Source organism: Gallinula chloropus (genome assembly GCF_964237585.1).
Source record: "Gallinula chloropus genome assembly, chromosome: 2".
NCBI classification, from domain to species: Eukaryota; Metazoa; Chordata; class Aves; order Gruiformes; family Rallidae; genus Gallinula; species Gallinula chloropus.
The window spans coordinates 109,478,043-109,503,700 of NC_140086.1; positions in this window are offsets into that span (position 1 = coordinate 109,478,043).

Below are 25,658 nucleotides of genomic sequence, written 5' to 3' on the forward strand. Positions count from 1 at the left end.
GAAAGCCCCCAGACCCAAATGGAGAGGGGCTGCTTGGGGGCCCCCTGGGGCCCCTTCAGGCCAGCTAGGTCTTTGGGTCCTGGCTCCTTCGCTTTGGGAGCCGTCGCTGGACGTTTGGCATGTTGGCCGGAGAGTGCTGCTCGGGCCGCGAACTGCAACCTGGCAGGTACATCCCAGGTTCCCGGCCCAACGAAAGCCCCCAGACCCAAATGGAGAGGGGCTGCTTGGGGGCCCCCTGGGGCCCCTTCAGGCCAGCTAGGTCTTTGGGTCCTGGCTCCTTCGCTTTGGGAGCAGTCGCTGGACGTTGGGCATGTTGGCCGGAGAGTGCTTCTCGGGCCGCGAACTCAACCTGGCATGTACCTGCCAGGTTCACGGCCCAACGAAAGCCCCCAGACCCAAATGGAGAGGGGCTGCTTGGGGGCCCCCTGGGGCCCCTTCAGGCCAGCTAGGTCTTTGGGTCCTGGCTCCTTCGCTTTGGGAGCAGTCGCTCCACGTTTGGCATGTTGGCCGGAGAGTGCTTCTCCGGCCGCGAACTGCAACCTGTCAGGTACCTGCCAGGTTCCCGGCCCAACGAAAGCCCCCAGACCCAAAGGGAGAGGGGCTGCTTGGGGGCCCCCTGGGGCCCCTTCAGGCCAGCTAGGTCTTTGGGTCCTGGCTCCTTCGCTTTGGGAGCAGTCGCTCCACGTTTGGCATGTTGGCCGGAGAGTGCTTCTCCGGCCGTGAACTGCAACCTGGCAGGTACCTGCCAGGTTCCCGGCCCAACGAAAGCCCCCAGACCCAAATGGAGAGGGGCTGCTTGGGGGCCCCCTGGGGCCCCTTCAGGCCAGCTAGGTCTTTGGGTCCTGGCTCCTTCGCTTTGGGAGCAGTCGCTCCACGTTTGGCATGTTGGCCGGAGAGTGCTTCTCCGGCCGCGAACTGCAACCTGGCAGGTACCTGCCAGGTTCCCGGCCCAACGAAAGCCCCCAGGCCCAAATGGAGAGGGGCTGCTTGGGGGCCCCCTGGGGCCCCTTCAGGCCAGCTAGGTCTTTGGGTCCTGGCTCCTTCGCTTTGGGAGCAGTCGCTCCACGTTTGGCATGTTGGCCGGAGAGTGCTTCTCCGGCCGCGAACTGCAACCTGGCAGGTTCCTCCCAGGTTCCCGGCCCAACGAAAGCCCCCAGACCCAAATGGAGAGGGGCTGCTTGGGGGCCCCCTGGGGCCCCTTCAGGCCAGCTAGGTCTTTGGGTCCTGGCTCCTTCGCTTTGGGAGCCGTCGCTGGACGTTGGGCATGTTGGCCGGAGAGTGCTTCTCGGGCCGCGAACTGCAACCTGGCAGGTACATCCCAGGTTCCCGGCCCAACGAAAGCCCCCAGACCCAAATGGAGAGGGGCTGCTTGGGGGCCCCCTGGGGCCCCTTCAGGCCAGCTAGGTCTTTGGGTCCTGGCTCCTTCGCTTTGGGAGCAGTCGCTGGACGTTTGGCATGTTGGCCGGAGAGTGCTTCTCCGGCCGCGAACTGCAACCTGGCAGGTACCTGCCAGGTTCCCGGCCCAACGAAAGCCCCCAGACCCAAATGGAGAGGGGCTGCTTGGGGGCCCCCTGGGGCCCCTTCAGGCCAGCTAGGTCTTTGAGTCCTGGCTCCTTCGCTTTGGGAGCCGTCGCTGGACGTTTGGCATGTTGGCCGGAGAGTGCTGCTCGGGCCGCGAACTGCAACCTGGCAGGTACCTCCCAGGTTCCCGGCACAAAGAAAGCCCCCAGACCCAAAGGGAGAGGGGCTGCTTGGGGGCCCCCTGGGGCCCCTTCAGGCCAGCTAGGTCTTTGGGTCCTGGCTCCTTCGCTTTGGGAGCAGTCGCTCCACGTTTGGCATGTTGGCCGGAGAGTGATTCTCCGGCCGCGAACTGCAACCTGGCAGGTACCTGCCAGGTTCCCGGCCCAACGAAAGCCCCCAGGCCCAAATGGAGAGGGGCTGCTTGGGGGCCCCCTGGGGCCCCTTCAGGCCAGCTAGGTCTTTGGGTCCTGGCTCCTTCGCTTTGGGAGCAGTCGCTGGACGTTTGGCATGTTGGCCGGAGAGTGCTTCTCCGGCCGCGAACTGCAACCTGGCAGGTACCTCCCAGGTTCCCGGCCCAACGAAAGCCCCCAGACCCAAATGGAGAGGGGCTGCTTGGGGGCCCCCTGGGGCCCCTTCAGGCCAGCTAGGTCTTTGGGTCCTGGCTCCTTCGCTTTGGGAGCCGTCGCTGGACGTTGGGCATGTTGGCCGGAGAGTGCTTCTCGGGCCGCGAACTGCAACCTGGCAGGTACATCCCAGGTTCCCGGCCCAACGAAAGCCCCCAGACCCAAATGGAGAGGGGCTGCTTGGGGGCCCCCTGGGGCCCCTTCAGGCCAGCTAGGTCTTTGGGTCCTGGCTCCTTCGCTTTGGGAGCAGTCGCTCCACGTTTGGCATGTTGGCCGGAGAGTGCTTCTCGGGCCGCGAACTGCAACCTGGCAGGTACCTCCCAGGTTCCCGGCCCAACGAAAGCCCCCAGACCCAAATGGAGAGGGGCTGCTTGGGGGCCCCCTGGGGCCCCTTCAGGCCAGCTAGGTCTTTGGGTCCTGGCTCCTTCGCTTTGGGAGCCGTCGCTGGACGTTGGGCATGTTGGCCGGAGAGTGCTTCTCGGGCCGCGAACTGCAACCTGGCAGGTACCTGCCAGGTTCCCGGCCCAACGAAAGCCCCCAGACCCAAATGGAGAGGGGCTGCTTGGGGGCCCCCTGGGGCCCCTTCAGGCCAGCTAGGTCTTTGGGTCCTGGCTCCTTCGTTTTGGGAGCAGTCGCTGGACGTTGGGCATGTTGGCCGGAGAGTGCTTCTCGGGCCGCGAACTGACACCTGGCAGGTACCTCCCAGGTTCCCGGCCCAACGAAAGCCCCCAGACCCAAATGGAGAGGGGCTGCTTGGGGGCCCCCTAGGGCCCCTTCAGGCCAGCTAGGTCTTTGGGTCCTGGCTCCTTCGCTTTGGGAGCAGTCGCTGGACGTTTGGCATGTTGGCCGAAGAGTGCTTCTCGGGCCGCGAACTGCAACCTGGCAGGTACCTCCCAGGTTCCCGGCCCAACGAAAGCCCCCAGACCCAAATGGAGAGGGGCTGCTTGGGGGCCCCCTGGGGGCCCTTCAGGCCAGCTAGGTCTTTGGGTCCTGGCTCCTTCGCTTTGGGAGCAGTCGCTGGACGTTTGGCATGTTGGCCGGAGAGTGCTTCTCGGGCCGCGAACTGCAACCTGGCAGGTACATCCCAGGTTCCCGGCCCAACGAAAGCCCCCAGACCCAAATGGAGAGGGGCTGCTTGGGGGCCCCCTGGGGCCCCTTCAGGCCAGCTAGGTCTTTGGGTCCTGGCTCCTTCGCTTTGGGAGCAGTCGCTGGACGTAGGGCATGTTGGCCGGAGAGTGCTTCTCAGGCCGCGAACTGCAACCTGGCAGGTACCTCCCAGGTTCCCGGCCCAACGAAAGCCCCCAGGCCCAAATGGAGAGGGGCTGCTTGGGGGCCCCCTGGGGCCCCTTCAGGCCAGCTAGGTCTTTGGGTCCTGGCTCCTTCGCTTTGGGAGCCGTCGCTGGACGTTTGGCATGTTGGCCGGAGAGTGCTGCTCGGGCCGCGAACTGCAACCTGGAAGGTACCTGCCTGGTTCCCGGCCCAACGAAAGCCCCCAGACCCAAATGGAGAGGGGCTGCTTGGGGGCCCCCTGGGGCCCCTTCAGGCCAGCTAGGTCTTTGGGTCCTGGCTCCTTCGCTTTGGGAGCATTCGCTGGACCTTGGGCATGTTGGCCGTAGAGTGCTTCTCCGGACGCGAACTGCAACCATGCAGGTACCTCCCAGGTTCCCGGCCCAACGAAAGCCCCCAGACCCAAATGGAGAGGGACTGCTTGGGGGCCCCCTGGGGCCCCTTCAGGCCAGCTAGGTCTTTGGGTCCTGGCTCCTTCGCTTTGGGAGCAGTCGCTGGACGTTGGGCATGTTGGCCGGAGAGTGCTTCTCGGGCCGCGAACTGCAACCTGGCAGGTACCTGCTAGGTTCCCGGCACAACGAAAGCCCCCAGACCCAAATGGAGAGGGGCTGCTTGGGGGCCTCCTGGGGCCCCTTCAGGCCAGCTAGGTCTTTGGGTCCTGGCTCCTTCGCTTTGGGAGCAGTTGCTCCACGTTTGGCATGTAGGCCGGAGAGTGCTTCTCCGGCCGCGAACTGCAAGCCGGCAGGTACCTCCCAGGTTCCCGGCCCAACGAAAGCCCCCAGAACTAAATGGAGAGGGGCTGCTTGGGGGCCCCCTGGGGCCCCTTCAGGCCAGCTAGGTCTTTGGGTCCTGGCTCCTTCGTTTTGGGAGCAGTCGCTGGATGTTGGGCATGTTGGCCGGAGAGTGCTTCTCGGGCCGCGAACTGCAACCTGGCAGGTACATCCCAGGTTCCCAGCCCAACGAAAGCCCCCAGACCCAAATGGAGAGGGGCTGCTTGGGGGCCCCCTGGGGCCCCTTCAGGCCAGCTAGGTCTTTGAGTCCTGGCTCCTTCGCTTTGGGAGCCGTCGCTGGACGTTTGGCATGTTGGCCGGAGAGTGCTGCTCGGGCCGCGAACTGCAACCTGGCAGGTACCTGCCAGGTTCCCGGCCCAACGAAAGCCCCCAGACCCAAATGGAGAGGGGCTGCTTGGGGGCCCCCTGGGGCCCCTTCAGGCCAGCTAGGTCTTTGGGTCCTGGCTCCTTCGCTTTGGGAGCCGTCGCTGGACGTTGGGCATGTTGGCCGGAGAGTGCTTCTCGGGCCGCGAACTGCAACCTGGCAGGTACATCCCAGGTTCCCGGCCCAACGAAAGCCCCCAGACCCAAATGGAGAGGGGCTGCTTGGGGGCTCTCTGGGTTCCCTCCAGGCCAGCTAGGTCTTTGGGTCCTGGCTCCTTCGCTTTGGGAGCAGTCGCTCCACGTTTGGCATGTTGGCCGGAGAGTGATTCTCCGGCCGCGAACTGCAACCTGGCAGGTACCTGCCAGGTTCCCGGCCCAACGAAAGCCCCCAGACCCAAATGGAGAGGGGCTGCTTGGGGGCCCCCTGGGGCCCCTTCAGGCCAGCTAGGTCTTTGGGTCCTGGCTCCTTCGCTTTGGGAGCAGTCGCTGGACGTTTAGCATGTTGGCCGGAGAGTGCTTCTCGGGCAGCGAACTGCAACCTGGCAGGTACCTCCCAGGTTCCCGGCCCAACGAAAGCCCCCAGACCCAAATGGAGAGGGGCTGCTTGGGGGCCCCCTGGGGCCCCTTCAGGCCAGCTAGGTCTTTGGGTCCTGGCTCCTTCGCTTTGGGAGCAGTCGCTCCACGTTTGGCATGTTGGCCGGAGAGTGCTTCTTCGGCCGCGAACTGCAACCTGGCAGGTACATCCCAGGTTCCCGGCCCAACGAAAGCCCCCAGACCCAAATGGAGAGGGGCTGCTTGGGGGCCCCCTGGGGCCCCTTCAGGCCAGCTAGGTCTTTGGGTCCTGGCTCCTTCGCTTTGGGAGCAGTCGCTCCACGTTTGGCATGTTGGCCGGAGAGTGCTTCTCCGGCCGCGAACTGCAACCTGGCAGGTACCTGCCAGGTTCCCGGCCCAACGAAAGCCCCCAGACCCAAATGGAGAGGGGCTGCTTGGGGGCCCCCTGGGGCCCCTTCAGGCCAGCTAGGTCTTTGGGTCCTGGCTCCTTCGCTTTGGGAGCAGTCTCTCCACGTTTGGCATGTTGGCCGGAGAGTGCTTCTCCGGCCGCGAACTGCAACCTGGCAGGTACCTGCCAGGTTCCCGGCCCAACGAAAGCCCCCAGACCCAAATGGAGAGGGGCTGCTTGGGGGCCCCCTGGGGCCCCTTCAGGCCAGCTAGGTCTTTGGGTCCTGGCTCCTTCGCTTTGGGAGCAGTCGCTGAACGTTTGGCATGTTGGCCGGAGAGTGCTTCTCGGGCCGCGAACTTCAACCTTGCAGGTACCTCCCAGGTTCCCGGCCCAACGAAAGCCCCTAGACCCAAATGGAGAGGGGCTGCTTGGTGGCCCTCTGGGGGCCCTTCAGGCCAGCTAGGTCTTTGGGTCCTGGCTCCTTCGGTTTGGGAGCTGTTGCTGGACGTTGGGCATGTTGGCCGGAGAGTGCTTCTCGGGCCGCGAACTGCAACCTTGCAGGTACCTCCCAGGTTCCCGGCCCAACGAAAGCCCCCAGACCCAAATGGAGAGGGGCTGCTTGGGGGCCCCCTGGGGCCCCTTCAGGCCAGCTAGGTCTTTGGGTCCTGGCTCCTTCGCTTTGGGAGCAGTCGCTGAACGTTTAGCATGTTGGCCGGAGAGTGCTTCTCGGGCCGCGAACTGCAACCTGGCAGGTACCTGCCAGGTTCCCGGCCCAACGAAAGCCCCCAGACCCAAATGGAGAGGGGCTGCTTGGGGGCCCCCTGGGGCCCCTTCAGGCCAGCTAGGTCTTTGGGTCCTGGCTCCTTCGCTTTGGGAGCAGTCGCTCCACGTTTGGCATGTTGGCCGGAGAGTGCTTCTCGGGCCGCGAACTGCAACCTGGCAGGTACCTCCCAGGTTCCCGGCCCAACGAAAGCCCCCAGGCCCAAATGGAGAGGGGCTGCTTGGGGGCCCCCTGGGGCCCCTTCAGGCCAGCTAGGTCTTTGGGTCCTGGCTCCTTCGCTTTGGGAGCAGTCGCTCCACGTTTGGCATGTTGGCCGGAGAGTGCTTCTCGGGCCGCGAACTGCAACCTGGCAGGTACCTGCCAGGTTCCCGGCCCAACGAAAGCCCCCAGACCCAAATGGAGAGGGGCTGCTTGGGGGCCCCCTGGGGCCCCTTCAGGCCAGCTAGGTCTTTGGGTCCTGGCTCCTTCGCTTTGGGAGCAGTCGCTGGACGTTGGGCATGTTGGCCGGAGAGTGCTTCTCCGGCCGCGAACTGCAACCTGGCAGGTACCTCCCAGGTTCCCGGCCCAACGAAAGCCCCCAGCCCTAAATGGAGAGGGGCTGCTTGGGGGCCCCCTGGGGCCCCTTCAGGCCAGCTAGGTCTTTGGGTCCTGGCTCCTTCGTTTTGGGAGCAGTCGGTGGACGTTGGGCATGTGTGCCGGAGAGTGCTTCTCGGGCCGCGAACTGCAACCTGTCAGGTACCTCCCAGGTTCCCGGCCCAACGAAAGCCCCCAGACCCAAATGGAGAGGGGCTGCTTGGGGGCCCCCTGGGTCCCCTTCAGGCCAGCTAGGTCTTTGGGTCCTGGCTCCTTCGCTTTGGGAGCAGTCGCTGGACGTTGGGCATGTTGGCCGGAGAGTGCTTCTCGGGCCGCGAACTGCAACCTGGCAGGTACCTCCCAGGTTCCCGGCCCAACGAAAGCCCCCAGACCCAAATGGAGAGGGGCTGCTTGGGGGCCCGCTGGGGCCCCTTCAGGCCAGCTAGGTCTTTGGGTCCTGGCTCCTTCGCTTTGGGAGCAGTCGCTGGACGTTGGGCATGTTGGCCGGAGAGTGCTTCTCGGGCCGCGAACTGCAACCTGGCAGGTACCTGCCAGGTTCCCGGCCCAACGAAAGCCCCCAGACCCAAATGAAGAGGGGCTGCTTGGGGGCCCCCTGGGGCCCCTTCAGGCCAGCTAGGTCTTTGTGTCCTGGCTCCTTCGCTTTGGGAGCAGTCGCTGGACGTTGGGCATGTTGGCCGGAGAGTGCTTCTCGGGCCGCGAACTGCAACCTGGCAGGTACCTGCCAGGTTCCCGGCCCAACGAAAGCCCCCAGACCCAAATGGAGAGGGGCTGCTTGGGGGCCCCCTGGGGCCCCTTCAGGCCAGCTAGGTCTTTGGGTCCTGCCTCCTTCGCTTTGGGAGCAGTCGCTCCACGTTTGGCATGTTGGCCGGAGAGTGCTTCTCCGGCCGCGAACTGCAACCTGGCAGGTACCTCCCAGGTTCCCGGCCCAACGAAAGCCCCCAGACCCAAATGGAGAGGGGCTGCTTGGGGGCCCCCTGGGGCCCCTTCAGGCCAGCTAGGTCTTTGGGTCCTGGCTCCTTCGCTTTGGGAGCAGTCGCTCCACGTTTGGCATGTTGGCCGAAGAGTGCTTCTCCGGCCGCAAACTGCAACCTGGCAGGTACCTGCCAGGTTCCCGGCCCAACGAAAGCCCCCAGACCCAAATGGAGAGGGGCTGCTTGGGGGCCCCCTGGGGCCCCTTCAGGCCAGCTAGGTCTTTGGGTCCTGGCTCCTTCGCTTTGGGAGCAGTCGCTCCACGTTTGGCATGTTGGCCGGAGAGTGATTCTCGGTCCGCGAACTGCAACCTGGCAGGTACCTCCCAGGTTCCCGGCCCAACGAAAGCCCCCAGACCCAAATGGAGAGGGGCTGCTTGGGGGCCCCCTGGGGCCCCTTCAGGCCAGCTAGGTCTTTGGGTCCTGGCTCCTTCGCTTTGGGAGCCGTCGCTGGACGTTTGGCATGTTGTCCGGAGAGTTCTGCTCGGGCTGCGAAATGCAACCTGGCAGATACCTCCCAGGTTTCCGGCCCAACGAAAGCCCCCAGACCCAAATGGAGAGGGGCTGCTTGGGGGCCCCCTGGGGCCCCTTCAGGCCAGCTAGGTCTTTGGGTCCTGGCTCCTTCGCTTTGGGAGCAGTCGCTGGACGTTGGGCATGTTGGCCGGAGAGTGCTTCTCCAGCCACGAACTGCAACCTGGCAGGTACCTCCCAGGTTCCCGGCCCAATGAAAGCCCCCAGACCCAAATGGAGAGGGGCTGCTTGGGGGCCCCCTGGGGCCCCTTCAGGCCAGCTAGGTCTTTGGGTCCTGGCTCCTTCGCTTTGGGAGCAGTCGCTGGACGTTGGGCATGTTGGCCGGAGAGTGCTTCTCGGGCCGCGAACTGCAACCTGGCAGGTACCTCCCAGGTTCCCGGCCCAACGAAAGCCCCCAGACCCAAATGGAGAGGGGCTGCTTGGGGGCCCCCTGGGGCCCCTTCAGGCCAGCTAGGTCTTTGGGTCCTGGCTCCTTCGCTTTGGGAGCAGTCGCTCCACGTTTGGCATGTTGGCCGGAGAGTGCTTCTCGGGCCGCGAACTGCAACCTGGCAGGTACCTGCCAGGTTCCCGACACAACGAAAGCCCCCAGACCCAAATGGAGATGGGCTGCTTGGGGGCCCCCTGGGGCCCCTTCAGGCCAGCTAGGTCTTTGGGTCCTGGCTCCTTCGCTTTGGGAGCAGTCGCTGAACGTTTAGCATGTTGGCCGGAGAGTGCTTCTCGGGCCGCGAACTGCAACCTGGCAGGTACATCCCAGGTTTCCGGCCCAACGAAAGCCCCCAGACCCAAATGGAGAGGGGCTGCTTGGGGGCCCCCTGGGGCCCCTTCAGGCCAGCTAGGTCTTTGGGTCCTGGCTCCTTCGCTTTGGGAGCAGTCGCTGGACGTTGGGCATGTTGGCCGGAGAGTGCTTCTCCAGCCACGAACTGCAACCTGGCAGGTATCTCCCAGGTTCCCGGCCCAACGAAAGCCCCCAGACCCAAATGGAGAGGGGCTGCTTGGGGGCCCCCTGGGGCCCCTTCAGGCCAGCTAGGTCTTTGGGTCCTGGCTCCTTCGCTTTGGGAGCAGTCGCTGGACGTTGGGCATGTTGGCCGGAGAGTGCTTCTCGGGCCGCGAACTGCAACCTGGCAGGTACCTCCCAGGTTCCCGGCCAAACGAAAGCCCCCAGACCCAAATGGAGAGGGGCTGCTTGGGGGCCCTCTGGGGCCCCTTCAGGCCAGCTTGCTCTTTGGGTCCTGGCTCCTTCGCTTTGGGAGCAGTCGCTGGACGTTGGGCATGTTGGCCGGAGAGTGCTTCTCCGGCCGCGAACTGCAACCTGGCAGGTACCTGCCAGGTTCCCGGCCCAACGAAAGCTCCCAGACCCAAATGGAGAGGGGCTGCTTGGGGGCCCCCTGGGGCCCCTTCAGGCCAGCTAGGTCTTTGGGTCCTGGCTCCTTCGCTTTGGGAGCAGTCGCTCCACGTTTGGCATGTTGGCCGGAGAGTGCTTCTCGGGCCGCGAACTGCAACCTGGCAGGTACCTCCCAGGTTCCCGGCCCAACGAAAGCCCCCAGACCCAAATGGAGAGGGGCTGCTTGGGGGCCCCCTGGGGCCCCTTCAGGCCAGCTAGGTCTTTGGGTCCTGGCTCCTTCGCTTTGGGAGCAGTCGCTACACGTTTGGCATGTTGGCCGGAGAGTGCTTCTCCGGCCGCAAACTGCAACCTGGCAGGTACCTCCCAGGTTCCCGGCCCAACGAAAGCCCCCAGACCCAAATGGAGAGGGGCTGCTTGGGGGCCCCCTGGGGCCCCTTCAGGCCAGCTAGGTCTTTGGGTCCTGCCTCCTTCGCTTTGGGAGCAGTCGCTCCACGTTTGGCATGTTGGCCGGAGAGTGATTCTCGGGCCGCGAACTGCAATCTGTCAGGTACCTCCCAGGTTCCCGGCCCAACGAAAGCCCCCAGACCCAAATGGAGAGGGGCTGCTTGGGGGCCCCCTGGGGCCCCTTCAGGCCAGCTAGGTCTTTGGGTCCTGGCTCCTTCGCTTTGGGAGCCGTCGCTGGACGTTTGGCATGTTGGCCGGAGAGTGCTTCTCGGGCTGCGAACTGCAACCTGGCAGGTACATCCCAGGTTTCCGGCCCAACGAAAGCCCCCAGACCCAAATGGAGAGGGGCTGCTTGGGGGCCCCCTGGGGCCCCTTCAGGCCAGCTAGGTCTTTGGGTCCTGGCTCCTTCGCTTTGGGAGCAGTCGCTGGACGTTGGGCATGTTGGCCGGAGAGTGCTTCTCCAGCCACGAACTGCAACCTGGCAGGTACCTGCCAGGTTCCCGGCCCAACGAAAGCCCCCAGACCCAAATGGAGAGGGGCTGCTTGGGGGCCACCTGGGGCCCCTTCAGGCCAGCTAGGTCTTTGGGTCCTGGCTCCTTCGCTTTGGGAGCAGTCGCTGGACGTTGGGCATGTTGGCCGGAGAGTGCTTCTCGGGCCGCGAACTGCAACCTGGCAGGTACCTCCCAGGTTCCCGGCCCAACGAAAGCCCCCAGACCCAAATGGAGAGGGGCTGCTTGGGGGCCCCCTGGGGCCCCTTCAGGCCAGCTAGGTCTTTGGGTCCTGGCTCCTTCGCTTTGGGAGCAGTCGCTGGACGTTGGCATGTTGGCCGGAGAGTGCTTCTCGGGCCGCGAACTGCAACCTGGCAGGTACCTGCCAGGTTCCCGACACAACGAAAGCCCCCAGACCCAAATGGAGAGGGGCTGCTTGGGGGCCCCCTGGGGCCCCTTCAGGCCAGCTAGGTCTTTGGGTCCTGGCTCCTTCGCTTTGGGAGCAGTCGCTGAACGTTTAGCATGTTGGCCGGAGAGTGCTTCTCGGGCCGCGAACTGCAACCTGGCAGGTACATCCCAGGTTCCCGGCCCAACGAAAGCCCCCAGACCCAAATGGAGAGGGGCTGCTTGGGGGCCCCCTGGGGCCCCTTCAGGCCAGCTAGGTCTTTGGGTCCTGGCTCCTTCGCTTTGGGAGCAGTCGCTGGACGTTGGGCATGTTGGCCGGAGAGTGCTTCTCGGGCCGCGAACTGCAACCTGGCAGGTACCTGCCAGGTTCCCGACACAACGAAAGCCCCCAGACCCAAATGGAGAGGGGCTGCTTGGGGGCCCCCTGGGGCCCCTTCAGGCCAGCTAGGTCTTTGGGTCCTGGCTCCTTCGCTTTGGGAGCAGTCGCTGAACGTTTAGCATGTTGGCCGGAGAGTGCTTCTCCGGCCGCAAACTGCAACCTGGCAGGTACCTGCCAGGTTCCCGGCCCAACGAAAGCCCCCAGGCCCAAATGGAGAGGGGCTGCTTGGGGGCCCCCTGGGGCCCCTTCAGGCCAGCTAGGTCTTTGGGTCCTGGCTCCTTCGCTTTGGGAGCAGTCGCTCCACGTTTGGCATGTTGGCCGGAGAGTGATTCTCGGGCCGCGAACTGCAATCTGTCAGGTACCTCCCAGGTTCCCGGCCCAACGAAAGCCCCCAGACCCAAATGGAGAGGGGCTGCTTGGGGGCCACCTGGGGCCCCTTCAGGCCAGCTAGGTCTTTGGGTCCTGGCTCCTTCGCTTTGGGAGCAGTCGCTGGACGTTTGGCATGTTGGCCGGAGAGTGATTCTCGGGCTGCGAACTTCAACCTGGCAGGTACATCCCAGGTTCCCGGCCCAACGAAAGCCCCCAGACCCAAATGGAGAGGGGCTGCTTGGGGGACCCCTGGGGCCCCTTCAGGCCAGCTAGGTCTTTGGGTCCTGGCTCCTTCGCTTTGGGAGCAGTCGCTGGACGTTGGGCATGTTGGCCGGAGAGTGCTTCTCCAGCCACGAACTGCAACCTGGCAGGTATCTCCCAGGTTCCCAGCCCAACGAAAGCCCCCAGACCCAAATGGAGAGGGGCTGCTTGGGGGCCCCCTGGGGCCCCTTCAGGCCAGCTAGGTCTTTGGGTCCTGGCTCCTTCGCTTTGGGAGCAGTCGCTCCACGTTTGGCATGTTGGCCGGAGAGTGCTTCTCGGGCCGCGAACTGCAACCTGGCAGGTACCTCCCAGGTTCCCGGCCCAACGAAAGCCCCCAGACCCAAATGGAGAGGGGCTGCTTGGGGGCCCTCTGGGGCCCCTTCAGGCCAGCTAGGTCTTTGGGTCCTGGCTCCTTCGCTTTGGGAGCAGTCGCTGGACGTTGGGCATGTTGGCCGGAGAGTGCTTCTCCGGCCGCGAACTGCAACCTGGCAGGTACCTGCCAGGTTCCCGGCCCAACGAAAGCTCCCAGACCCAAATGGAGAGGGGCTGCTTGGGGGCCCCCTGGGGCCCCTTCAGGCCAGCTAGGTCTTTGGGTCCTGGCTCCTTCGCTTTGGGAGCAGTCGCTGGACGTTTGGCATGTTGGCCGGAGAGTGCTTCTCGGGCCGCGAACTGCAACCTGGCAGGTACCTCCCAGGTTCCCGGCCCAACGAAAGCCCCCAGACCCAAATGGAGAGGGGCTGCTTGGGGGCCCCCTGGGGCCCCTTCAGGCCAGCTAGGTCTTTGGGTCCTGGCTCCTTCGCTTTGGGAGCAGTCGCTGGACGTTGGCATGTTGGCCGGAGAGTGCTGCTCGGGCCGCGAACTGCAACCTGGCAGGTACCTGCCAGGTTCCCGACACAACGAAAGCCCCCAGACCCAAATGGAGAGGGGCTGCTTGGGGGCCCCCTGGGGCCCCTTCAGGCCAGCTAGGTCTTTGGGTCCTGGCTCCTTCGCTTTGGGAGCAGTCGCTGAACGTTTAGCATGTTGGCCGGAGAGTGCTTCTCGGGCCGCGAACTGCAACCTGGCAGGTACATCCCAGGTTCCCGGCCCAACGAAAGCCCCCAGACCCAAATGGAGAGGGGCTGCTTGGGGGCCCCCTGGGGCCCCTTCAGGCCAGCTAGGTCTTTGGGTCCTGGCTCCTTCGCTTTGGGAGCAGTCGCTGGACGTTTGGCATGTTGGCCGGAGAGTGCTTCTCGGGCCGCGAACTGCAACCTGGCAGGTACCTGCCAGGTTCCCGGCCCAACGAAAGCCCCCAGACCCAAATGGAGAGGGGCTGCTTGGGGGCCACCTGGGGCCCCTTCAGGCCAGCTAGGTCTTTGGGTCCTGGCTCCTTCGCTTTGGGAGCAGTCGCTCCACGTTTGGCATGTTGGCCGGAGAGTGCTTCTCGGGCCGCGAACTGCAACCTGGCAGGTACCTCCCAGGTTCCCGGCCCAACGAAAGCCCCCAGACCCAAATGGAGAGGGGCTGCTTGGGGGCCCCCTGGGGCCCCTTCAGGCCAGCTAGGTCTTTGGGTCCTGGCTCCTTCGCTTTGGGAGCAGTCGCTCCACGTTTGGCATGTTGGCCGGAGAGTGCTTCTCCGGCCGCAAACTGCAACCTGGCAGGTACCTCCCAGGTTCCCGGCCCAACGAAAGCCCCCAGACCCAAATGGAGAGGGGCTGCTTGGGGGCCCCCTGGGGCCCCTTCAGGCCAGCTAGGTCTTTGGGTCCTGGCTCCTTCGCTTTGGGAGCAGTCGCTCCACGTTTGGCATGTTGGCCGGAGAGTGATTCTCGGGCCGCGAACTGCAATCTGTCAGGTACCTCCCAGGTTCCCGGCCCAACGAAAGCCCCCAGACCCAAATGGAGAGGGGCTGCTTGGGGGCCCCCTGGGGCCCCTTCAGGCCAGCTAGGTCTTTGGGTCCTGGCTCCTTCGCTTTGGGAGCCGTCGCTGGACGTTTGGCATGTTGGCCGGAGAGTGCTGCTCGGGCTGCGAACTGCAACCTGGCAGGTACATCCCAGGTTTCCGGCCCAACGAAAGCCCCCAGACCCAAATGGAGAGGGGCTGCTTGGGGGCCCCCTGGGGCCCCTTCAGGCCAGCTAGGTCTTTGGGTCCTGGCTCCTTCGCTTTGGGAGCAGTCGCTGGACGTTGGGCATGTTGGCCGGAGAGTGCTTCTCCAGCCACGAACTGCAACCTGGCAGGTACCTGCCAGGTTCCCGGCCCAATGAAAGCCCCCAGACCCAAATGGAGAGGGGCTGCTTGGGGGCCCCCTGGGGCCCCTTCAGGCCAGCTAGGTCTTTGGGTCCTGGCTCCTTCGCTTTGGGAGCAGTCGCTGGACGTTTGGCATGTTGGCCGGAGAGTGCTTCTCGGGCCGCGAACTGCAACCTGGCAGGTACCTGCCAGGTTCCCGGCCCAACGAAAGCCCCCAGACCCAAATGGAGAGGGGCTGCTTGGGGGCCCCCTGGGGCCCCTTCAGGCCAGCTAGGTCTTTGGGTCCTGGCTCCTTCGCTTTGGGAGCAGTCGCTGGACGTTGGCATGTTGGCCGGAGAGTGCTTCTCGGGCCGCGAACTGAAACCTGGCAGGTACCTGCCAGGTTCCCGACACAACGAAAGCCCCCAGACCCAAATGGAGAGGGGCTGCTTGGGGGCCCCCTGGGGCCCCTTCAGGCCAGCTAGGTCTTTGGGTCCTGGCTCCTTCGCTTTGGGAGCAGTCGCTGAACGTTTAGCATGTTGGCCGGAGAGTGCTTCTCGGGCCGCGAACTGCAACCTGGCAGGTACCTGCCAGGTTCCCGGCCCAACGAAAGCCCCCAGACCCAAATGGAGAGGGGCTGCTTGGGGGCCCCCTGGGGCCCCTTCAGGCCAGCTAGGTCTTTGGGTCCTGGCTCCTTCGCTTTGGGAGCAGTCGCTGAACGTTTAGCATGTTGGCCGGAGAGTGCTTCTCGGGCCGCGAACTGCAACCTGGCAGGTACATCCCAGGTTCCCGGCCCAACGAAAGCCCCCAGACCCAAATGGAGAGGGGCTGCTTGGGGGCCCCCTGGGGCCCCTTCAGGCCAGCTAGGTCTTTGGGTCCTGGCTCCTTCGCTTTGGGAGCAGTCGCTGGACGTTTGGCATGTTGGCCGGAGAGTGCTTCTCGGGCCGCGAACTGCAACCTGGCAGGTACCTGCCAGGTTCCCGGCCCAACGAAAGCCCCCAGACCCAAATGGAGAGGGGCTGCTTGGGGGCCACCTGGGGCCCCTTCAGGCCAGCTAGGTCTTTGGGTCCTGGCTCCTTCGCTTTGGGAGCAGTCGCTCCACGTTTGGCATGTTGGCCGGAGAGTGCTTCTCGGGCCGCGAACTGCAACCTGGCAGGTACCTCCCAGGTTCCCGGCCCAACGAAAGCCCCCAGACCCAAATGGAGAGGGGCTGCTTGGGGGCCCCCTGGGGCCCCTTCAGGCCAGCTAGGTCTTTGGGTCCTGGCTCCTTCGCTTTGGGAGCAGTCGCTCCACGTTTGGCATGTTGGCCGGAGAGTGCTTCTCCGGCCGCAAACTGCAACCTGGCAGGTACCTCCCAGGTTCCCGGCCCAACGAAAGCCCCCAGACCCAAATGGAGAGGGGCTGCTTGGGGGCCCCCTGGGGCCCCTTCAGGCCAGCTAGGTCTTTGGGTCCTGGCTCCTTCGCTTTGGGAGCAGTCGCTCCACGTTTGGCATGTTGGCCGGAGAGTGATTCTCGGGCCGCGAACTGCAATCTGTCAGGTACCTCCCAGGTTCCCGGCCCAACGAAAGCCCCCAGACCCAAATGGAGAGGGGCTGCTTGGGGGCCCCCTGGGGCCCCTTCAGGCCAGCTAGGTCTTTGGGTCCTGGCTCCTTCGCTTTGGGAGCCGTCGCTGGACGTTTGGCATGTTGGCCGGAGAGTGCTGCTCGGGCTGCGAACTGCAACCTGGCAGGTACATCCCAGGTTTCCGGCCCAACGAAAGCCCCCAGACCCAAATGGAGAGGGGCTGCTTGGGGGCCCCCTGGGGCCCCTTCAGGCCAGCTAGGTCTTTGGGTCCTGGCTCCTTCGCTTTGGGAGCAGTCGCTGGACGTTGGGCATGTTGGCCGGAGAGTGCTTCTCCAGCCACGAACTGCAACCTGGCAGGTACCTGCCAGGTTCCCGGCCCAATGAAAGCCCCCAGACCCAAATGGAGAGGGGCTGCTTGGGGGCCCCCTGGGGCCCCTTCAGGCCAGCTAGGTCTTTGGGTCCTGGCTCCTTCGCTTTGGGAGCAGTCGCTGGACGTTTGGCATGTTGGCCGGAGAGTGCTTCTCGGGCCGCGAACTGCAACCTGGCAGGTACCTGCCAGGTTCCCGGCCCAACGAAAGCCCCCAGACCCAAATGGAGAGGGGCTGCTTGGGGGCCCCCTGGGGCCCCTTCAGGCCAGCTAGGTCTTTGGGTCCTGGCTCCTTCGCTTTGGGAGCAGTCGCTGGACGTTGGCATGTTGGCCGGAGAGTGCTTCTCGGGCCGCGAACTGAAACCTGGCAGGTACCTGCCAGGTTCCCGACACAACGAAAGCCCCCAGACCCAAATGGAGAGGGGCTGCTTGGGGGCCCCCTGGGGCCCCTTCAGGCCAGCTAGGTCTTTGGGTCCTGGCTCCTTCGCTTTGGGAGCAGTCGCTGAACGTTTAGCATGTTGGCCGGAGAGTGCTTCTCGGGCCGCGAACTGCAACCTGGCAGGTACCTGCCAGGTTCCCGGCCCAACGAAAGCCCCCAGACCCAAATGGAGAGGGGCTGCTTGGGGGCCCCCTGGGGCCCCTTCAGGCCAGCTAGGTCTTTGGGTCCTGGCTCCTTCGCTTTGGGAGCAGTCGCTGGACGTTGGGCATGTTGGCCGGAGAGTGCTTCTCGGGCCGCGAACTTCAACCTGGCAGGTACCTGCCAGGTTCCCGACACAACGAAAGCCCCCAGACCCAAATGGAGAGGGGCTGCTTGGGGGCCCCCTGGGGCCCCTTCAGGCCAGCTAGGTCTTTGGGTCCTGGCTCCTTCGCTTTGGGAGCAGTCGCTGAACGTTTAGCATGTTGGCCGGAGAGTGCTTCTCGGGCCGCGAACTGCAACCTGGCAGGTACCTCCCAGGTTCCCGGCCCAACGAAAGCCCCCAGACCCAAATGGAGAGGGGCTGCTTGGGGGCCCCCTGGGGCCCCTTCAGGCCAGCTAGGTCTTTGGGTCCTGGCTCCTTCGCTTTGGGAGCAGTCGCTCCACGTTTGGCATGTTGGCCGGAGAGTGCTTCTCGGGCCGCGAACTGCAACCTGGCAGGTACCTCCCAGGTTCCCGGCCCAACGAAAGCCCCCAGACCCAAATGGAGAGGGGCTGCTTGGGGGCCCCCTGGGGCCCCTTCAGGCCAGCTAGGTCTTTGGGTCCTGGCTCCTTCGCTTTGGGAGCAGTCGCTCCACGTTTGGCATGTTGGCCGGAGAGTGCTTCTCCGGCCGCAAACTGCAACCTGGCAGGTACCTCCCAGGTTCCCGGCCCAACGAAAGCCCCCAGTCCCAAATGGAGAGGGGCTGCTTGGGGGCCCCCTGGGGCCCCTTCAGGCCAGCTAGGTCTTTGGGTCCTGGCTCCTTCGCTTTGGGAGCAGTCGCTCCACGTTTGGCATGTTGGCCGGAGAGTGATTCTCGGGCCGCGAACTGCAATCTGTCAGGTACCTCCCAGGTTCCCGGCCCAACGAAAGCCCCCAGACCCAAATGGAGAGGGGCTGCTTGGGGGCCACCTGGGGCCCCTTCAGGCCAGCTAGGTCTTTGGGTCCTGGCTCCTTCGCTTTGGGAGCAGTCGCTGGACGTTTGGCATGTTGGCCGGAGAGTGCTGCTCGGGCTGCGAACTGCAACCTGGCAGGTACATCCCAGGTTCCCGGCCCAACGAAAGCCCCCAGACCCAAATTGAGAGGGGCTGCTTGGGGGCCCCCTGGGGCCCCTTCAGGCCAGCTAGGTCTTTGGGTCCTGGCTCCTTCGCTTTGGGAGCAGTCGCTGGACGTTTGGCATGTTGGCCGGAGAGTGCTTCTCAAGCCACGAACTGCAACCTGGCAGGTATCTCCCAGGTTCCCGGCCCAACGAAAGCCCCCAGACCCAAATGGAGAGGGGCTGCTTGGGGGCCCCCTGGGGCCCCTTCAGGCCAGCTAGGTCTTTGGGTCCTGGCTCCTTCGCTTTGGGAGCAGTCGCTCCACGTTTGGCATGTTGGCCGGAGAGTGATTCTCCGGCCGCGAACTGCAACCTGGCAGGTACCTCCCAGGTTCCCGGCCCAACGAAAGCCCCCAGACACAAATGGAGAGGGGCTGCTTGGGGGCCCCCTGGGGCCCCTTCAGGCCAGCTAGGTCTTTGGGTCCTGGCTCCTTCGCTTTGGGAGCAGTCGCTCCACGTTTGGCATGTTGGCCGGAGAGTGCTTCTCGGGCCGCGAACTGCAACCTGGCAGGTACCTCCCAGGTCCCCGGCCCAACGAAAGCCCCCAGACCCAAATGGAGAGGGGCTGCTTGGGGGCCCCCTGGGGCCCCTTCAGGCCAGCTAGGTCTTTGGGTCCTGGCTCCTTCGCTTTGGGAGCAGTCGCTGGACGTTGGGCATGTTGGCCGGAGAGTGCTTCTCGGGACGCGAACTGCAACCTGGCAGGTACCTCCCAGGTTCCCGGCCCAACGAAAGCCCCCAGACCCAAATGGAGAGGGGCTGCTTGGGGGCCCCCTGGGGCCCCTTCAGGCCAGCTAGGTCTTTGGGTCCTGGCTCCTTCGCTTTGGGAGCAGTCGCTGGACGTTTGGCATGTTGGCCGGAGAGTGCTTCTCCGGCCGCGAACTGCAACCTGGCAGGTACCTGCCAGGTTCCCGGCCCAACGAAAGCCCCCAGGCCCAAATGGAGAGGGGCTGCTTGGGGGCCCCCTGGGGCCCCTTCAGGCCAGCTAGGTCTTTGGGTCCTGGCTCCTTCGCTTTGGGAGCAGTCGCTCCACGTTTGGCATGTTGGCCGGAGAGTGCTTCTCGGGCCGCGAACTGCAATCTGTCAGGTACCTGCCAGGTTCCCGGCCCAACGAAAGCCCCCAGACCCAAATGGAGAGGGGCTGCTTGGGGGCCCCCTGGGGCCCCTTCAGGCCAGCTAGGTCTTTGGGTCCTGGCTCCTTCGCTTTGGGAGCCGTCGCTGGACGTTTGGCATGTTGGCCGGAGAGTGCTGCTCGGGCCGCGAACTTCAACCTGGCAGGTACATCCCAGGTTCCCGGCCCAACGAAAGCCCCCAGACCCAAATGGAGAGGGGCTGCTTGGGGGCCCCCTGGGGCCCCTTCAGGCCAGCTAGGTCTTTGGGTCCTGGCTCCTTCGCTTTGGGAGCAGTCGCTGGACGTTGGGCATGTTGGCCGGAGAGTGCTTCTCGGGCCGCGAACTGCAACCTGGCAGGTACCTGCCAGGTTCCCGGCCCAACGAAAGCCCCCAGACCCAAATGGAGAGGGGCTGCTTGGGGGCCCCCTGGGGCCCCTTCAGGCCAGCTAGGTCTTTGGGTCCTGGCTCCTTCGCTTTGGGAGCTGTCGCTACACGTTTGGCATGTTGGCCGGAGAGTGCTTCTCGGGCCGCGAACTGCAACCTGGCAGGTACCTGCCAGGTTCCCGGCCCAACGAAAGCCCCCAGACCCAAATGGAGAGGGGCTGCTTGGGGGCCCCCTGGGGCCCCTTCAGGCCAGCTAGGTCTTTGGGTCCTGGCTCCTTCGCTTTGGGAGCAGTCGCTGGGCGTTGGGCATGTTGGCCGGAGAGTGCTTCTCGGGACGCGAACTGCAACCTGGCAGGTACCTGCCAGGTTCCCGGCCCAACGAAAGCCCCCAGACACAAATGGAGAGGGGCTGCTTGGTGGCCCCCTGGGGCCCCTTCAGGCCAGCTAGGTCTTTGGGTCCTGGCTCCTTCGCTTTGGGAGCAGTCGCTCCACGTTTGGCATGTTGGCCGGAGAGTGCTTCTCCGGCCGCGAACTGCAACCTGGCAGGTACCTGCCAGGTTCCCGGCCCAACGAAAGCTCCCAGGCCCAAATGGAGAGGGGCTGCTTGGGGGCCCCCTGGGGCCCCTTCAGGCCAGCTAGGTCTTTGGGTCCTGGCTCCTTCGCTTTGGGAGCAGTCGCTCCACGTTTGGCATGTTGGCCGGAGAGTGCTTCTCGGGCCGCGAACTGCAATCTGTCAGGTACCTGCCACGTTCCCGGCCCAACGAAAGCCCCCAGACCCAAATGGAGAGGGGCTGCTTGGGGGCCACCTGGGGCCCCTTCAGGCCAGCTAGGTCTTTGGGTCCTGGCTCCTTCGCTTTGGGAGCCGTCGCTGGACGTTTGGCATGTTGGCCGGAGAGTGCTGCTCGGGCCGCGAACTGCAACCTGGCAGGTACATCCCAGGTTCCCGGCCCAACGAAAGCCCCCAGACCCAAATGGAGAGGGGCTGCTTGGGGGCCCCCTGGGGCCCCTTCAGGCCAGCTAGGTCTTTGGGTCCTGGCTCCTTCACTTTGGGAGCAGTCGCTGGACGTTGGGCATGTTGGCCGGAGAGTGCTTCTCGGGCCGCGAACTGCAACCTGGCAGGTACCTGCCAGGTTCCCGGCCCAACGAAAGCCCCCAGACCCAAATGGAGAGGGGCTGCTTGGGGGCCCCCTGGGGCCCCTTCAGTCCAGCTAGTTCTTTGGGTCCTGGCTCCTTCGCTTTGGGAGCAGTCGCTCCACGTTTGGCATGTTGGCCGGAGAGTGCTTCTCCGGCCGCGAACTGCAACCTGGCAGGTACCTCCCAGGTTCCCGGCCCAACGAAAGCCCCCAGACCCAAATGGAGAGGGGCTGCTTGGGGGCCCCCTGGGGCCCCTTCAGGCCAGCTAGGTCTTTGGGTCCTGGCTCCTTCGCTTTGGGAGCAGTCGCTGAACGTTTAGCATGTTGGCCGGAGAGTGCTTCTCCGGCCGCAAACTGCAACCTGGCAGGTACCTGCCAGGTTCCCGGCCCAACGAAAGCCCCCAGGCCCAAATGGAGAGGGGCTGCTTGGGGGCCCCCTGGGGCCCCTTCAGGCCAGCTAGGTCTTTGGGTCCTGGCTCCTTCGCTTTGGGAGCAGTCGCTCCACGTTTGGCATGTTGGCCGGAGAGTGATTCTCGGGCCGCGAACTGCAAGCTGTCAGGTACCTCCCAGGTTCCCGGCCCAACGAAAGCCCCCAGACCCAAATGGAGAGGGGCTGCTTGGGGGCCACCTGGGGCCCCTTCAGGCCAGCTAGGTCTTTGGGTCCTGGCTCCTTCGCTTTGGGAGCAGTCGCTGGACGTTTGGCATGTTGGCCGGAGAGTGCTGCTCGGGCTGCGAACTTCAACCTGGCAGGTACATCCCAGGTTCCCGGCCCAACGAAAGCCCCCAGACCCAAATTGAGAGGGGCTGCTTGGGGGACCCCTGGGGCCCCTTCAGGCCAGCTAGGTCTTTGGGTCCTGGCTCCTTCGCTTTGGGAGCAGTCGCTGGACGTTTGGCATGTTGGCCGGAGAGTGCTTCTCGGGCCGCGAACTGCAACCTGGCAGGTACCTCCCAGGTTCCCGGCCCAACGAAAGCCCCCAGACCCAAATGGAGAGGGGCTGCTTGGGGGCCCCCTGGGGCCCCTTCAGGCCAGCTAGGTCTTTGGGTCCTGGCTCCTTCGCTTTGGGAGCAGTCGCTGGACGTTGGCATGTTGGCCGGAGAGTGCTGCTCGGGCCGCGAACTGCAACCTGGCAGGTACCTGCCAGGTTCCCGACACAACGAAAGCCCCCAGACCCAAATGGAGAGGGGCTGCTTGGGGGCCCCCTGGGGCCCCTTCAGGCCAGCTAGGTCTTTGGGTCCTGGCTCCTTCGCTTTGGGAGCAGTCGCTGAACGTTTAGCATGTTGGCCGGAGAGTGCTTCTCGGGCCGCGAACTGCAACCTGGCAGGTACATCCCAGGTTCCCGGCCCAACGAAAGCCCCCAGACCCAAATGGAGAGGGGCTGCTTGGGGGCCCCCTGGGGCCCCTTCAGGCCAGCTAGGTCTTTGGGTCCTGGCTCCTTCGCTTTGGGAGCAGTCGCTGGACGTTTGGCATGTTGGCCGGAGAGTGCTTCTCGGGCCGCGAACTGCAACCTGGCAGGTACCTGCCAGGTTCCCGGCCCAACGAAAGCCCCCAGACCCAAATGGAGAGGGGCTGCTTGGGGGCCACCTGGGGCCCCTTCAGGCCAGCTAGGTCTTTGGGTCCTGGCTCCTTCGCTTTGGGAGCAGTCGCTCCACGTTTGGCATGTTGGCCGGAGAGTGCTTCTCGGGCCGCGAACTGCAACCTGGCAGGTACCTCCCAGGTTCCCGGCCCAACGAAAGCCCCCAGACCCAAATGGAGAGGGGCTGCTTGGGGGCCCCCTGGGGCCCCTTCAGGCCAGCTAGGTCTTTGGGTCCTGGCTCCTTCGCTTTGGGAGCAGTCGCTCCACGTTTGGCATGTTGGCCGGAGAGTGCTTCTCCGGCCGCAAACTGCAACCTGGCAGGTACCTCCCAGGTTCCCGGCCCAACGAAAGCCCCCAGACCCAAATGGAGAGGGGCTGCTTGGGGGCCCCCTGGGGCCCCTTCAGGCCAGCTAGGTCTTTGGGTCCTGGCTCCTTCGCTTTGGGAGCAGTCGCTCCACGTTTGGCATGTTGGCCGGAGAGTGATTCTCGGGCCGCGAACTGCAATCTGTCAGGTACCTCCCAGGTTCCCGGCCCAACGAAAGCCCCCAGACCCAAATGGAGAGGGGCTGCTTGGGGGCCCCCTGGGGCCCCTTCAGGCCAGCTAGGTCTTTGGGTCCTGGCTCCTTCGCTTTGGGAGCCGTCGCTGGACGTTTGGCATGTTGGCCGGAGAGTGCTGCTCGGGCTGCGAACTGCAACCTGGCAGGTACATCCCAGGTTTCCGGCCCAACGAAAGCCCCCAGACCCAAATGGAGAGGGGCTGCTTGGGGGCCCCCTGGGGCCCCTTCAGGCCAGCTAGGTCTTTGGGTCCTGGCTCCTTCGCTTTGGGAGCAGTCGCTGGACGTTGGGCATGTTGGCCGGAGAGTGCTTCTCCAGCCACGAACTGCAACCTGGCAGGTACCTGCCAGGTTCCCGGCCCAATGAAAGCCCCCAGACCCAAATGGAGAGGGGCTGCTTGGGGGCCCCCTGGGGCCCCTTCAGGCCAGCTAGGTCTTTGGGTCCTGGCTCCTTCGCTTTGGGAGCAGTCGCTGGACGTTTGGCATGTTGGCCGGAGAGTGCTTCTCGGGCCGCGAACTGCAACCTGGCAGGTACCTGCCAGGTTCCCGGCCCAACGAAAGCCCCCAGACCCAAATGGAGAGGGGCTGCTTGGGGGCCCCCTGGGGCCCCTTCAGGCCAGCTAGGTCTTTGGGTCCTGGCTCCTTCGCTTTGGGAGCAGTCGCTGGACGTTGGCATGTTGGCCGGAGAGTGCTTCTCGGGCCGCGAACTGAAACCTGGCAGGTACCTGCCAGGTTCCCGACACAACGAAAGCCCCCAGACCCAAATGGAGAGGGGCTGCTTGGGGGCCCCCTGGGGCCCCTTCAGGCCAGCTAGGTCTTTGGGTCCTGGCTCCTTCGCTTTGGGAGCAGTCGCTGAACGTTTAGCATGTTGGCCGGAGAGTGCTTCTCGGGCCGCGAACTGCAACCTGGCAGGTACCTGCCAGGTTCCCGGCCCAACGAAAGCCCCCAGACCCAAATGGAGAGGGGCTGCTTGGGGGCCCCCTGGGGCCCCTTCAGGCCAGCTAGGTCTTTGGGTCCTGGCTCCTTCGCTTTGGGAGCAGTCGCTGAACGTTTAGCATGTTGGCCGGAGAGTGCTTCTCGGGCCGCGAACTGCAACCTGGCAGGTACATCCCAGGTTCCCGGCCCAACGAAAGCCCCCAGACCCAAATGGAGAGGGGCTGCTTGGGGGCCCCCTGGGGCCCCTTCAGGCCAGCTAGGTCTTTGGGTCCTGGCTCCTTCGCTTTGGGAGCAGTCGCTGGACGTTTGGCATGTTGGCCGGAGAGTGCTTCTCGGGCCGCGAACTGCAACCTGGCAGGTACCTGCCAGGTTCCCGGCCCAACGAAAGCCCCCAGACCCAAATGGAGAGGGGCTGCTTGGGGGCCACCTGGGGCCCCTTCAGGCCAGCTAGGTCTTTGGGTCCTGGCTCCTTCGCTTTGGGAGCAGTCGCTCCACGTTTGGCATGTTGGCCGGAGAGTGCTTCTCGGGCCGCGAACTGCAACCTGGCAGGTACCTCCCAGGTTCCCGGCCCAACGAAAGCCCCCAGACCCAAATGGAGAGGGGCTGCTTGGGGGCCCCCTGGGGCCCCTTCAGGCCAGCTAGGTCTTTGGGTCCTGGCTCCTTCGCTTTGGGAGCAGTCGCTCCACGTTTGGCATGTTGGCCGGAGAGTGCTTCTCCGGCCGCAAACTGCAACCTGGCAGGTACCTCCCAGGTTCCCGGCCCAACGAAAGCCCCCAGACCCAAATGGAGAGGGGCTGCTTGGGGGCCCCCTGGGGCCCCTTCAGGCCAGCTAGGTCTTTGGGTCCTGGCTCCTTCGCTTTGGGAGCAGTCGCTCCACGTTTGGCATGTTGGCCGGAGAGTGATTCTCGGGCCGCGAACTGCAATCTGTCAGGTACCTCCCAGGTTCCCGGCCCAACGAAAGCCCCCAGACCCAAATGGAGAGGGGCTGCTTGGGGGCCCCCTGGGGCCCCTTCAGGCCAGCTAGGTCTTTGGGTCCTGGCTCCTTCGCTTTGGGAGCCGTCGCTGGACGTTTGGCATGTTGGCCGGAGAGTGCTGCTCGGGCTGCGAACTGCAACCTGGCAGGTACATCCCAGGTTTCCGGCCCAACGAAAGCCCCCAGACCCAAATGGAGAGGGGCTGCTTGGGGGCCCCCTGGGGCCCCTTCAGGCCAGCTAGGTCTTTGGGTTCTGGCTCCTTCGCTTTGGGAGCAGTCGCTGGACGTTGGGCATGTTGGCCGGAGAGTGCTTCTCCAGCCACGAACTGCAACCTGGCAGGTACCTGCCAGGTTCCCGGCCCAATGAAAGCCCCCAGACCCAAATGGAGAGGGGCTGCTTGGGGGCCCCCTGGGGCCCCTTCAGGCCAGCTAGGTCTTTGGGTCCTGGCTCCTTCGCTTTGGGAGCAGTCGCTGGACGTTTGGCATGTTGGCCGGAGAGTGCTTCTCGGGCCGCGAACTGCAACCTGGCAGGTACCTGCCAGGTTCCCGGCCCAACGAAAGCCCCCAGACCCAAATGGAGAGGGGCTGCTTGGGGGCCCCCTGGGGCCCCTTCAGGCCAGCTAGGTCTTTGGGTCCTGGCTCCTTCGCTTTGGGAGCAGTCGCTGGACGTTGGCATGTTGGCCGGAGAGTGCTTCTCGGGCCGCGAACTGAAACCTGGCAGGTACCTGCCAGGTTCCCGACACAACGAAAGCCCCCAGACCCAAATGGAGAGGGGCTGCTTGGGGGCCCCCTGGGGCCCCTTCAGGCCAGCTAGGTCTTTGGGTCCTGGCTCCTTCGCTTTGGGAGCAGTCGCTGAACGTTTAGCATGTTGGCCGGAGAGTGCTTCTCGGGCCGCGAACTGCAACCTGGCAGGTACCTGCCAGGTTCCCGGCCCAACGAAAGCCCCCAGACCCAAATGGAGAGGGGCTGCTTGGGGGCCCCCTGGGGCCCCTTCAGGCCAGCTAGGTCT